The sequence below is a fragment of the Pan troglodytes genome, chromosome 2 (genome assembly GCF_028858775.2).
Source record: "Pan troglodytes isolate AG18354 chromosome 2, NHGRI_mPanTro3-v2.0_pri, whole genome shotgun sequence".
NCBI classification, from domain to species: Eukaryota; Metazoa; Chordata; class Mammalia; order Primates; family Hominidae; genus Pan; species Pan troglodytes.
In genome coordinates this window covers 164,477,192-164,492,081 of record NC_086015.1, presented here as the reverse complement: position 1 = coordinate 164,492,081, position 14,890 = coordinate 164,477,192, and positions in this window count along the sequence as shown.

The window sequence follows — 14,890 nt, the reverse complement described above, 5'->3', positions numbered from 1 at the left end:
ATTAAGTCCAATGTTTCTTTGTTGATTTTCTGTATGCAGATCAGTCCAGTGCTGAAAGTGGGGTATTGAAGTCTCAAGTTATTATTGTATTAGGGTCTATCTCTCTCTTTAGCTCTAATAAAATTTACTTTATATACCTGGGTGATCCAGTGTTGGGTGCATATATAATTGTTATATCTTCTTGCTGAATTAACCCCTTTATCATAATATAGTAACCTTCTTTGCCTCTTATAGTTTTTCTCTTTAAATCTATTTTGTCTGATATAAGTATAGCTACTTCTGCTGTTTTTTGGTTTCCACTGGCATGGAATATCTCTTTCCATCCCTTTGTTTTCAGTCTGTGTGTCTTTATAGGTGATGTGTATTTCTTGAAGGCAACAGGTAATTGGGTCTTATTTTTTGGTGGTTGTTGTTTGTTGTTGTTGTTGCTGTTGATGTTTTTTATCCATTCGGCCACTCCATGTCTTTTGATTGGAGAGTTTAGTCCATTTGCATTCAATATTGTTATTGATAAGTAAGGACTTATCCTGCCATTTTGTTGTTTATATTCTCATTGTTTTGTGATCTTCTCTTCCTTCTTTCTCTTTCTGTTTTCCCTTTAGCGAAGGTGATTTTCTCTGGCTACATAATTTAGTTTCTTTTGCTTTTTTATTTTTTTGTGTATTCTTTGTGTGTTTTCTGGCTTGAGTTTACCTTGAGGCTTGCAAATACTGTCTTATAACCCATTTTTTAAACCTGATAACACACTGTTTGCATAAACAAGCAAGCAAAAAGAAAGCTAATAAAAGCTGTATGTTATAATTTTATTCCCCCACTTTTTAACTTTTTGTTGTTTCTATTTGTATCTTATTGTACTATCTATGTTCTGAAAAGTTATTTTAGTTATTATTTTTGATTGATTAGCTGTTTAGCCTTTCTACTTAAGATAAGGGTAGTTTATACCACAGTTACAGTGTTATAATATTCTGTGTTTTTCTTTGTACTTACTATTACCAGTGAGTTTTGTACCTTCCGGTGATTTCTTATTGCTCATTAACATCCTTTTCTTTGATTCCAGTGCTCCCTTTAGCATTTCTTGTTAGACAGATTTGGTATTGATGAAATCCCACAGCTTTTGTTTGTCTGGGAAAATCTGTATTTCTTCATGTTTGAAGGATATTTTTACTGGATATAGTATTCTACAGAAAAACTTTTTATACCTTCAGCACTTTAAATATGTCATATCACTCTCTCCTATCCTATAAGGTTTCCACTAAAAAGTCTGTTGCCAGACGTATTGGAGCTCCTTGTATGTTATTTGTTTCTTTTCTCTTGCTGCTTCCTTTCTTTATCCTTGACCTTTTGGGAGTTTGATTATTAAAAGCCTTGAGGTAGTCTTCTCTGGGTTAAATCTACTTGGTGTTCTATAACCTTCTTGTACTTGGATATTGGTATCTTTATCTAGGTTTGGGAAGTTATCTGTTATTATCCCTTTGAAGAAAATTGCTACCCTTATCTCTTTCTCTACCTCCTCTTTAAGGAGATAATTCTTAGATTTTGTTTTAAGGCCATTTTCTAGATCTTGTAGGTGTGCTTTATTGTTTGTTAATCTTTTTTCTTTTGCCTCCTCAGTCTGTGTATTTTTATTTAGCATGTCTTCAAGCTCACAAATTCTTTCTTCTGCTTGACAAATTATGTTATTAAAGGATTCTGATGCATTCTTCAGTATGCGCAATGCATTTTTCAACTCCAGAATTTCTGCCTGATTCTTTTTAATTATTTCAATATTTTTGTTAAATTTATCTAATAAAATTCTAAATTCCTTCTCTATGTTATCTTGAATTTCTTTGAGTTTTCTCAACGCAGCTATTTTGAATTCTCTATCTGAAGGGTCACATATCTGTTTCTCCAGGACTGGTTCCCTGATGCTTTATTTAGTTCATTTGGTGAGGCCATGTTTTCCTGGATGGTTTTGATACTTGTAGATGTCCATCTGTGGCTGGGTATTGAAGAATTAGGTGTTTATTGTAGTCTTCACAGCCTGGGCTTGTTTGTACCCATCCTTCTTGGGAAGGCTTTCCAGATATTTGAAAGGACTTGGGTGTTGTGAACTAAGCTGTATCTGTTTTAGGGGGCACCCCAAGCCCAGTAAGGCTGTGGTTCTTGCATATTTGTCGAGGTACCAACTTGCTGGTCTTAGAAAAGATCCAGAATAATTTTCTGGATCATCAGGCGGAGACTCTTGCTCTTTTCTCTTACTTTCTCCCAAAGACACTGGGTCTCTCTCTGTTCTGATCCACTTGGAACTGGAGGTGACATGACACAGGCACCCTTGTGGCCACCACCATTAATACTGTGCCTCATCAGACTTTAAGCAGCACAGCATTGTGTTTCACTCAAGGCCTACTCTAGCCACTCCCTGGTTACTGTCTATGTTCACTCAAGGCCCTTGGGCTCTACAATCCATAATGGCAAAGGCTGCCAAGCCTGTATCCTTCCCTTTAGGGCAGTAAGTTCTCATAGTCCCTGGGAAGGTCCAGATGTGCCATCCAGGAGCCAGGGACCACAGTCAAAAACCTTAGAAATATAACTGGTGTTCTATTGTACTGCAGCTAAGCTGGCACTCAAACCACAAGACACAGTTCTTCCCACTTTTCCTTCTCCTTTGCAAAGGCAGAGGAGACTTACCTCATAGCTACTACCACCACAGGCCCACAGAGAGTACAGCCAGATTGCCACTGATGTTTCCTTAAGGCCCAAGGGCTCTTCAGTCAGCTTGTGGTGAATGCTGCCTGGCATCAGACTCACCCTTCAGGGTAGCAGGCTCCCCTCTGCCCAGGGCAGGTCCAGAAATGCCATCCAATAGGCAAATCCTAGAATCAGGGACCTCAAGACCCTTCTGGGTACTCTACCCTGCTGTGGCCAAACTGGTATTCAAAGTGCAAGGCAAAGTCCCCTTTACATTTCCTTCTATTTTCTCAAGCAGAAGGAGTCTCACCCAATAGGCACCACAGTTGGGAATGTGCTGAGTATCACCTGAAGTCAGCAAGTCTCAGAGGCTCACTCAAGGCCCTGGATGTATTAATATTACCTGAGCATTGCTGCTGGTTATTCAGGGCCCATAGGCTCTTCAGTTAGCAGGTGGTGAATCCTGCCATGGCTGAGTCCTTCCCTTCAAGGCAGTGGATTCCCTTCTGGCCCAGGGTGTGTCTAGAAATGTCATTAGGCAGCTAGGGCCTGGAAAGGGGACCTCACACCTCTAACTGGTGCCCTATCCTGCTGTGGCTGAGCTGGTATCCAAGATGCAAGACAAAGTCTTCCTCACTCTTCCCACTCCTCTCCTCAAGTGGAAGAAAGGTGTTTATTTTGGAGCTGCAAGTTGTGCAGCGTGGGTTTAGGGGAAAGGTGATGCCAGCACTCTTTTGGCTGTTCCAGCTGGTATCTCAGTATGTCACATGCCCCCCCCACCCCACTTCCCCCGCCCAGTCCACTGAGCTGGGCTCAGTTCAGTCCTAGGACTTCCGCAGGTGTTGCAGTCCTTGTGTCCTAGACTGCCTTTCAAGCTTATGCAGAGCCACAGAACACTTTAGCCCACAGTGGTGGGGCTTGTGGAACTCAAGTTCTAGCCACTGGGATCAGTGATTCCCCTCTGGCTATGGCTGATTTAAATGCTTCCTCCATGGGCAGGCATCAGCTGAGTTTGGTACAGTTTTTCTTTCTGCTATAACAGAGCAAGACTGAGTTTAGTGCCTCACAATTTCTGTGTTCCCCTTTCCCTAGCTCACAGAAAGGCTCTCAGTACCATGCCACCACTGCTAGGGGATGGGGCAGGCCAGGTGTTGGCAATTCAAGGCTGTTTTTTCTACCTCTTCAGTGCCTCTTTCAGAGACATGAGGTTAAAACTAGGTACTGCAAGTGCTCATCTAATTTTTGGTTCTCATTAAAGTGATTTTTCCATGCAGATAGTTGTTAATTAGGTATCCTTGCAGGGGGAGCAATTAGTGGAGCTTTCTAGTCCACCATCTTGGTCCACATCCACAGAGTGTACATGTATTTTTTAGTGACATGTTGACAGTTACATAGTCTGCCACAGTCATGTAAATTCAAACTAATTTCTCTGTAAAAAGGAGTTAATAGTCTTATTTTATTAAGCTTTCATCTTTAGCAACATTGAAATCCTAGATCCTCCTTTAACAATGCCATAATACTAGAGGGAGAAATGTGAGATTGAGATTGGGACTATCCACACATAGCTCTCTAATCCCATGCTTCCCGGAGGATCTTAATCAGCAAACTCAGAGTTGAAAAAAGAAATTATTCTGTTTTATCTTTTTTTTTTTTTTAAGAGACGTGGGGTCTCACACTATGTTGCCCTGGCTGGACTCAAACTTCTGGGCTCAAGTGTTCCTCCTGCCTCTGCCTCCTGAGGAGCTGGAACTACAGGTACGTGTCACTGTGCCCCGCAATTTCATCTTACTTTAACAATTCTTTCTATTTTATTATCTCTATTATTTTAACACAGTCTAATTTCTATTTTGAGTGCACATCCTGCTAAGCAGGGAGGAAACACAACCTCAGACCTCAGGGCTCTTCCCCTCTGGTCAAGCTGCTGTCTCAGACTCAGGCAGTGGAAGACATTCAGGGAAAGGTAGGCTGCCTCTGAGACATTTATCATCCACAGTGGAGGACCCTGGAATTTCAGGGTCTTTCCACTCCTACCCTGACCTATCTGGGGCATGAAGTTCTCTGTAAAACTGCTGCAAGCAGCCTTCGCAACTCTAGTGTCTTGCCACCCTCCCAAAACCCTGCCTAAAAGTTTAGCAAGAGTACCATAGCAGTTAAAATAAATGAAGCCGGTTTATCTGGGTTCTAATTCCAGCCCTGCTACTTACTAGCTGTGAGATCAGCAAATTATATCTTCTTTCTCTGTCTCACTTTCTTCATTTGTAAGCTGGGAATATAGTATCTAACTCAAGGGGTTGTTGTGAGAAGAAAACATACCAAGCATTTAGAATAATGTCTGACATAAGAATCTCATACGTTTTGATATTCACTAAAATGTAAGCTTCATGAGGGCATTTGTTCTAATTTTATCTATTTGTTCACTGCTCTTGAAACAGTGCCTGGTGTAAAAAAAGTTGAATGAATGAATGTTGAAAGATTCAGAATGTCAACCTAAATAACAAATTAAGAGAGGCTCTATTAGAAAAAATGATGTTTATTTGAGAATAGAGAATTGCAATGGGAATACGTCTGCCATAGTAAACTATGTGTATATTCAGGGAGGTAAAGGAAGACAAAGATTTTTAAAGGAAAAAATTAGGAAGATTACATAATTGTTTTGAAAAAAAATTATCCTTATCTACAAAGATCAATAACAAAAGATTAGTTGGGCTCAGTGGTGCGCACCTGTAGTCCTAGCTACTCTGGAGGCTGAGGCAGGAGACTAGCTTAAGCCCAGGATTTTGAGCGTGGGCAACACAGTGAGACCCTATCTCTAAAACACAAACAAACAAACAAAAAGGTGATACCAACCCAAGGTTAAACAGGCAGTTGCTGGGCAGATGTCCTTGCAAAAATATTTGTGTGTGTGTAAGGTTGCAATGACCTCTGTGCGAGGTTTTTGCAGTCTTTTATGATACTTTTGTTATCAGGCATACAAGATCGAATACCTTCTCCTCACAGCCTTCCCCACCTCTATTTGCCAGGGTTGTTATTGTTGCTATTGCTGTTTTAACATTAGTGACTCCATTTTGAGTCTGACAACTTTCACAAGGGCATGTTTCTTCTCTGCCCCAGAACTTCAGAGCTCTCTGTTCTTCTGTGTTTCCTCCTTCCAACCCCGGGAAATCTTCCAGGCCTGGTCTCAGAGGAATCTTTTCCCTTGCGGGTTTCTGGCCAATATGTTGGCCTCACCTATTCTTCCAATGCCAGGAAAACATGTAGACTATTTCACCTTTTTGCCCCAGCTATATTCCTCCATGGAAGCAAAGAACAGGCTTAACTACCTATTTGAGTGGAAGGAAAGGAAAGGAGGAAATACAGAATAAAAGCAAATGTTTAAAATTTTGAAATGTTATCCTACCCCAAGAGTTTTCACTCATTGTTTTTTTTAACTTTCAGTTTTGCATGAATGAGTCCAAAGGTTGTGTAAAATTATAGAAATTTTTATTTAATCATAATATGAAATGCAACTCACAGCTGTTCACATATCAGCTGAATCTAATCAGTGTCTGACTCATGGCCTCACCATCGTATTAGCTGTGCTGGTCAGACAGTTTCCTCCTGGCCTTCTTGGAAAAGATGGGCTTGGTGATTGGGTAGCCATGGCACTGCAGCAATAGTAGTAAGCAATTTGTCTTCTTTGAGAAAAGTTCTACTCTATTTTTTAGGTACACTCAGAACCCATACGCAAACGCACCACACACATTTTCTGAACAGAGGTGGGGCAAGCAGGTAGTAGACTTTCCTGCCACATCAGACCTCAAGGTAATGTTCTCCTTCCCCACCCTCCTTTCCACCCATCTCCTCCCACTCCCCCAACTAATTTCCAGCCTACTATTCATTTGCCAAGGCAGTCTGGGTTTCTTTGCCAAAAAACCACACCCAGGAAGGCTCCTTTGCCTGTATCCAGTTATACCAGCCCTGCTGCTTGTTGGAAGCCTCCCTATCCTTCACTTCCTTGAAGAGCCCTAAGTTAACCCACAGTTAACTGGGCTTCTTCTGAGACAGCAGTACCAGAGCCTACAATTTTGCACTAACATTTATAATGAAATTGTCAAACCCTCCATTTCAAAAATAGAGTGAAGTTGGTTTGGGGTTTTGTTTTAAGTAAGATGTATTTTCTTGTTCTTCGTTTACTCAGTCTTGGTTGAGATTGGATTTCAGTCTAACCTGTGCTACCTAGATGGGAAGATGGTGAACTATTTTACAGCAAAGACATCTCTCCCTCAGTCTAAATATTCTCTATGGTTGAATATTATACCCTACTTACATGGTGAATATTGGTAAGAATGAGAACTGATATAATTTGGAGATAAGTACCCCAGACTGAAGTTCCAGTATCTGCATTCCAAATCATGACCTTGTCACTGTTTGTCCTTGGCAAGTCAGTGACTCTGTCTGGATCATTTCCCTATCTCTATGTTATGATATATTTTTGAAATACTTTCAAGTGTATTTTCACATCCTATAATTATCTTTGACTCTGCTAGCCCACTCATTTACATAGCATCTATTCCTTTAGGAGGGCAGATACCACTTAGAAAACAGGGTCAGCCTCTATGCCCAACACTACCTATTTTAAAAATTTATAGTGAAGTAATAATTCTGAAATCTCTAAATTCTTTCAGCTACCTTTTTATTTTAAAAAAAGCAAATCTTGGAGCTGGAGTGGCCACCTCATCTTGATTTGCCCAGGACTTTCTCAGTTTTATCAATGAAAGTCTCAAATTTTGAGAAGTCCCTCAGTCCCATGCAAATCAGGTGACTGGTCACCCTACTTGGAGGTTTAATGATGAGTCATAGCATAGTGACAACTTAAGAAATGAAGCAGGATGGTAAGAATGTGAGCTGTAGGGAGAGTGGATGCTTCAGTCACCTATTAGCAAACTATTCCAAATGAATGACTTAAAACAAGGGCAAGCATTTATTTTGCTCATGAATCTGGGCATTGAATGGCTTAGCCAGGTGGTTCTCACTCAGAGTATCTCTTGTGGTTGCCATCAGACAGTGGCTGAGCTGGCATCATCTTTAAGGATTCTTAGCTCACATCAGCTCCTGAGCTGGATGCAACTGAACAGCTGATAGCACACACTCCTCAGGTCTCATTCTTTCTCCACGTGGTCTCCCCAAATGGAGGTCTCAGGATAGCTGGACTCCTTACATGGGATCGGAAAGCTCTGAGAGCAAGTCCTAAGAGAAACTGGTGGAAATGGCGGGGCCTTTCCTAGTTCAACCTGACATCACACAGTATCTTAGTCTGTTTTGTGTTGCTGTGACAAAATAACAGAAGCTAGATAATTTATAAAGAAAAAAGGTTTATTTAGCTCATTGTTCTCTAGGCTGGGAAGTTCAAGAATTATTGTCTCAGCATCTGTTCAGTTTCTGGTGAGGACTTTTGAACTAGGTCAAAACATCATGGAAGGTCAAAGGGGAAGTGGGTATGAGTGAAAAGGCAAAATCTAAGAAACATCCTGGCTGTATAACAACCCACTCCCACAGCAACTAATCTAATATCACCACAGCAAGAACTTACTACTTTGAGGTAGCACCAAGACATTCATAAGGGATCTTCCCCCATGACCCAAACACCTCCCACTAGGCCCTACTTCCCAATACCACCACATAGGAGACCAAATTTCTTTTTTTTTTTTTTTTTTGAGATGGAGTCTGGCTCTGTCGCCCAGGCTGGAGTGCAGTGGCGTGATCTTGGCTCACTGCAAGCTCTGCTTCCCAGGTTCACGCCATTCTCCTGCCTCAGCCTCCTGAGTAGCTGGGACTACAGGCGCCTGCCACCACGCCTGGCTATTTTTTTGTATTTTTAGTAGAGATGGGGTTTCACCGTGTTAGCCAGGATGGTCTCGATCTCCTGACCTCGTGATCCTCCCGCCTCAGCCTCCCAAAGTGCTGGAATTACAGGCGTGAGCCACCATGCCTGGCCTTCGGGGACCAAATTCCAACATAAGTTTCGGTGGGGACAAACTCAAAGCACAGCATGCAGCATCACTTCTGCCATATTCCTTTCATCAAGAAAGTCACAAAGGCCCACCCAGGGTCAAGGGAGGTGACATGGACTGCACCTTTTTTAGTTTCAAAAATTTTTCAGACTTGTTTTAAAACCACCATAAGGAGAAAGAGAAGAATATACCCCTTCCAGCTCAGGGAGTTTGCTAGAAAGAGAGAAAGGAGATTTAGGGAAAGCAAATTGTTAGATGTGTATGTGTTATGGATCACTACCAAACCTCCTTAGCTCATAAGATCAAAGAAGTATCAGGTGGGACAAGGGTCAAGAGGAAAGCCAAGAGTAGAGGTGCTGTTGCCACTTTCAGATTCACTCTGGAAAGATGTCATCACATAGAGGGACAACAATGAATGGCCACAGCAAAGTAAAAATAGGCAACACAGTATGGGTAGATAGTAAGAGGGCTTGCTTACCCAGAGTCTTCTTTGGCTCTCGGGTGTCACGGAAGAGACCTACAGGTTCCTGCCTGCATCATGAAGGTGGTGGAAAGAAGCTGATATTTCCATTTGCAAAGATGCCACCCATCATTAGTGAGGTGACCCTGAAGAATCTTAAGCTGGGGGTCCCAGGGCCCCTCAGACCTTAGAAAGAAAGAACAGCAGCACCAAGAAAACTGAGGAGAGAATGAGTCTACAGAAAGGAAGTCCAGGCCAACTGAGCCCAGAGAACAGACTAAGTTCTCCAAAGTCAGGGCAGCAAAGCACCCCCAAACTCCACCACCTGACTAGACAGACAAATAGCATCACCATGGAGACTGGTGCAGCTGGAGTGCAATAGAACAACTTGGCCTCTCTTCTCTGCCACCTTGAGGTCACATGAGCCTCCCAATCCATCTAGGAGAGGAGCAGTTGAAGAGATAAAAATCTGAAAGTTCTCTAAGGAAGAGACGACCAAGGAGGGAACTTGAGCAACTAGGTAGGACCATTTCCTAGGATGGGAAGTCTAGAGAGGAACAGGTTGGGGAGAGTATAGGTAGGGTGAGGATTTATTTATTAGACAAAATAGGCCTGGCATAGTGGCTCACACCTATAATCTCAGCACTTTGGGAGGCTGAGGCAGGAGGAATGCTTGAGGCCAGGAGTTCAAGACCAGTCTGAGCAATACAGTGAGACCCTGTCTCTGCAAAAAATTTAAAAACTTAGCCAGATGTGGTGGCACATGCCTTTGGTCCCAGCTACATTAGAGGGTGAGGCGGGAGGATCGCCTGGGCCCAGGAGGTCGAGGCTGCAGTGAGCCATGATAGCTTCACTGCATTCCAGCCTGGGCAACAACAGAGTGAGACCGTGTCTCAAAACGGAAAGAAAAAATAAATAGATATGGAGATCAGGAAAAAAAAAATAATCCTGCCAGATGTGGTGGTTCACATCTGTAATCCCAGCACTTTGGGAGGCCAAGGCATGAGGAACACTTGAGCCCAGGAGTTTGAAACCAGCCTGGGCAACACAGGAGGACATCATCTCTACCAAAAAAAAAAAAAAAGAAAAAAAAGAAAGAAAATTTAATTAGCCAGGCATGGCAGCATGTGCCTGTAGTCCCAGCTACTTGGGAAACTGAGGAAGGAGGATCGCTTGAGCCCAGGAGGTGCAGGTTACAGTCAGTCATTATTGCACCACTGCACTCTCAGCCTGGGTGACAGAGCAAGACCTTGTCTCAAAAAAAAAAAAAAAAAGCCACTTTGATACAGCGCTAAATGAAGCCCTCACTCAGGAGTTGATATTTAGGGTGAGATCTAAAATGTGTGAAGAGCCAGGAAAGAACATTCAGATTAATTGACCAATATGTTCCTGTGGATCAAATTCTTTAATTCTTTCTTCAGTTGAACAATTTATCCCTACAGGTCAAATTCCTCAATTATGATCAATCCCTGTAGGTCAAATTCAAATTTAATCTTTTTAGTAGTTTTATTTCTGATAAATTTTTTATTTCATTTCACCTCTCCCAATGGATAGAAGTTTATTTCAAAACACACTGCAACCCATTATTGTCAATGCTTCAAACTTACTCCGATTCATGGGTCTGTGTATGATAGCACTCAGCCTCTCTCTGGTTTCCAACATGCTTGCGTTAACCGTAATGATCCCAGCTTCCTTTTTTTGTCACTTCTTGGCGTCCACACCCAAAGCATGTAATCCTATTGGAACAAATGTAAAGCAAAGTGCAAGACAATGACTGGAGTTGGTTGAGATATATTGGACTCATGTTTGGCCAAATGTATGTGCCACAGTCAATTTGAAAATAATGCTTTCAATTCCCTTTTACTTCACATATCAGAACAATTTTCTATTAACTAATATGATGTTTTGACTTTTGGTTTTAGTATATTTTAGTACAAATATCCAGGGACAAACTCTTAGATTGAATACATCTAAGATACAGACTTTCAATTCATCCAAATATTCCAGATAAAGGAAGCCATGGGTGTAAAGGTGATGGAGTCATCTGAAAGAGGTGGATTCATTGGCAGGTTTAAAGTCCTGGTACCTTCTTTCAATCTCAACTCCTATGAGAAAAATCAGGTCAGCTAAAAAGAGAAAAAAGGCACATTTCTTCCATCACATCTAAGTTATAATATGAAACACGGAAACCACCCTTTGATTACCTCTCTCCTTTGGGTTCCCTCTGAGTTGTGAAGCCACTTCCTCCCCTGAGCCTCTGCACCTGCGGTTCCCTCTATCTGAAATGTTCTTCTCTGACTTTTCACACCTTTCAGTTCTCACCTTAAATGTCAACTCCTGAGTGAGGCCTTCATCGACTGCCCTATCAAAATAAGCCTACTCTTCTTTTTTCCAGTCTCTGTACAGTACCAATTTATTTCTTCATTACCCTTGATTCTTCACTGTACCCTCTCCAACCTGCGCCTCTCAAGACTTTCCCATTTCAGGAAATGGCCCTACCTATGTGCTTAAACCAAAAGCTTCAGTCCTTCTAATCACTCTCTCATTTACCCTCACCCCCACGTCCAATTTAACCACAGCCCTGCCAGTTCTGTCTTTAAAATATATCCTAAACACATTCACTTCTCTTGCTGAGCCCTGCCACAAACCCTACTCTAGACCATATCCTTCTCATATGGGCTGGCTGTGGTGGCCCCATAACTAGCCACCTTTTCCACACCGTTCCACATCACATTCAACAAAACATTTTAAAAATATAAATTGTATCCCTCAGGTCCTCTGTAGACCTTTCATAGACTGAGGGTCTTCACTCAGCCCACAAGGCCTGCAGAATATGCCATGCCAAGCCCTCACCTAACACTGAGCTGTGTTCTACTCTGAACTGACTAGTCATCCTCCTACCTCAGGGCTTGGCTCTTCCTCGACCTGTGAGAACCTCCTCCATTATCATAACAAAGATGATGAGGACTTTTCATCATTCAGGCCTCAGCCTAAATGTCATCTCCTTGAAAAAGTTCTCCCCGAACACCCCCTTCCTCCCAATCAGAATTCTCTTCTTTGTTCTTCTTTTCTTTAGTGCACTTACCACTGTGATGAAATTGCTAGTTAATCCAAAAGTGTAGTCTTTTCTAATTCCTCTTCCACATACACACTATGTAAGACCCCTGGGAGCAGGTCCCAATATCCCCAGCACTCAGAACAATACATATCTGGCTCATAGGTGCTCAGATTGAACAAGTAACAAACAATTGAATGAACGAACAGCTTGAAAACCACTTACTCCCTGAAAGAGGAGCATCTTCTTCTGGTCTTGTTTTCCTCACCTGTGAAATGAGGCTATTGAATAAGGGAATCTCCAGAGCTCTTTTTAGCCTAAATGGCTGGGAGTCTTGCTGTAATTGAAAGGGCACCCAAGTAGTTGGTTCAGTGAGGCCATATTTTCTCCACAGACAGTTTAAATGGCTATTTCAATCTTCTCCTAAAGTATGAATTAGTTACTGCAAAGATCATATAACTTTATTAGTTAATAATATGTGAGAGTTAATAATTGCCAATTAAGCAAAGAGGACCAAGTAAAATGTAAGTCCATCATTACAACAAATGTTGAAATAAATTGCTTGTGATCAAGGGTCTATTCATATCTGGCATTTAGTTTTTTTTGAATTTGGCTTCTCTGGGCTAGAGCCCAATACTTAAACACAAGAAAATACAGAATCAAGACTCCATTAACTGCAAATGGTTTGTTGTGTTCCTAATGGGGCAATATTCTTTATTGTCAGTTGTACTTGATTTCCAGTTTCAATTCATTTTTCAAGTTCTTCCTGACAAAACACTATAGTGGAAGAAATAATCTTATTTTGGCAGAGTTTCCAGCTATATGACTTCAGCTTACTACCTCCCAGGAAATGGCAGTAGGACTCAAAACTTAAAGTCATACTCTCCATTCCAAAGAGAAGTTCCCTTGGAAGAACTACACACTAACTCTAAACTCTCTTTAAGCTTCAAAGCAAGCACATTTTGTGCCAGTCCCCATGGTCCATTTTTATCATACAGGCATACCCAAAAGATATTGCAAGTCTGGCTCCAGACCACGGCAATAAGGTGAATATTGCCATAAAATTAGCCACATAAATTTTGTGTTTTCCAGAGCACATAAAAGCTATGTTTACATTATATTATAGTGCTACATGCAATAGCACCATGTCTAAAATAACAATGTACATACTTTATTAAAAGATAATTTATTGCTAAAAAAAAAAGGTAATGATCATCTGAGCCTCCACTGAGTAGCAATCTTTTTGCTGGGGAAGGGTCTTGCCTCAATGTTGATGACTGCTGACCAAGCCGGGTGATGGTTTCTAAAGGTTGGTGTGGCTGTGGAAATTTCATAAAATAAGACAACAATGAAGCTTGCCACTTCGATTGATTCATCCTTCCATGAAAGATTTCGCTGTAGCATGTGTTGCTGTTTATAGCATTTTACTCTCATAGAGCTCCTTTGAAAATTGGAGTCAATCCTCTCAAGCCCCTCCACTGCTTTATCAACCAAGTTTATGTAATATTCTAAATTCTTTGTTGTCATTTCAACAATGCTCACAGCATCTTCACCAGTAGTAGAGTTCATCTCAAAAAAAACACTTTCTTTGCCCATCTGTAAGAAGCAACTCTTCATCCGCTAAAATTTGATCATTAGATTACAGCCATTCAGTCACACCTTCAGGCTACACTTCTAATTCTGGTTCTTTTGCTAGTTCCACCATATCAGCAGTTACTTCCTTCACTGAAATCTTGAACTCTGCAAAGTCATCTATGAGGGTTGGAATGAATGCCTTTCACACTCCTGTTAATGATGTTTTCACTTCCTCCCATGAATCACAAATGTTGTTAATGGCATCTAGAATGGTGAATCTTTTCCAGAAGCTTTTCAGTGTATTTTGCCCAGATCCACCAGATGAATCATTATCTATGGCGGCTATAGTCTTACAAAATGTATTTCTTAAATAATAAGACTTGAAAGTTGAATTAGTCCTTGATCCATGGACTGAAGAATAAATATATTAGCAGGCATGAAAACAACATTCATCTCCTTGTATATCTTCATCAGAAATCTTAGATGACTGGGTGTATTGGGTGTATTGAAAGGAATCTTCTTTTCTGAGCAGTAGGTCTCAACAATGGACTTAAAGTATGTAGTAAATCACACTGTAAACAGATGTGCTGTCATCCAGGCTTTGTTGTTCTATTTATAGAGCACAGGCAGAGTAGACTTAGCATAATTCTTAATGGTCTAGGTTTTTCAGAATGGTAAATGAGCATTGGCTTCAACTTAAAGTCACCAGCTGCATTAGCCCCTAACAAGAGTCAGCCTGTCTTTTGAAGCTTTGAAGCCAGTCATTGACTTCTCTTGTCTAGTTATAAAAGTCCCAGATAGCATCTTTTTCCAATGGAAGGCTATTTTGTCTACAGTGAAAATTTGTTGTTCAGTGTAACCACCTTCATCAGTGATTTTAGCTAGATCTTGTGGGTAATTTGCTGTGGCTTCTACATCAGCACTTGCTACTTCACCTTGTACTTTTATGTTATGAAGATGGCATCTTTCCTTAAACCTCTTGAACCAAGCTCTGTTAGCTTCAAACCTTCCTTCTGCAGCTTCCTCACCTCTCTCAGCCTTCATAGAATTGAAGAGAGTTTGAGCCTTGCTCTGAATTAGGTTTTGGCTTAAGGAAATGTTGTGGCCAGTTTGATCTTCTATCCAAACCACTGAAACTTTCTC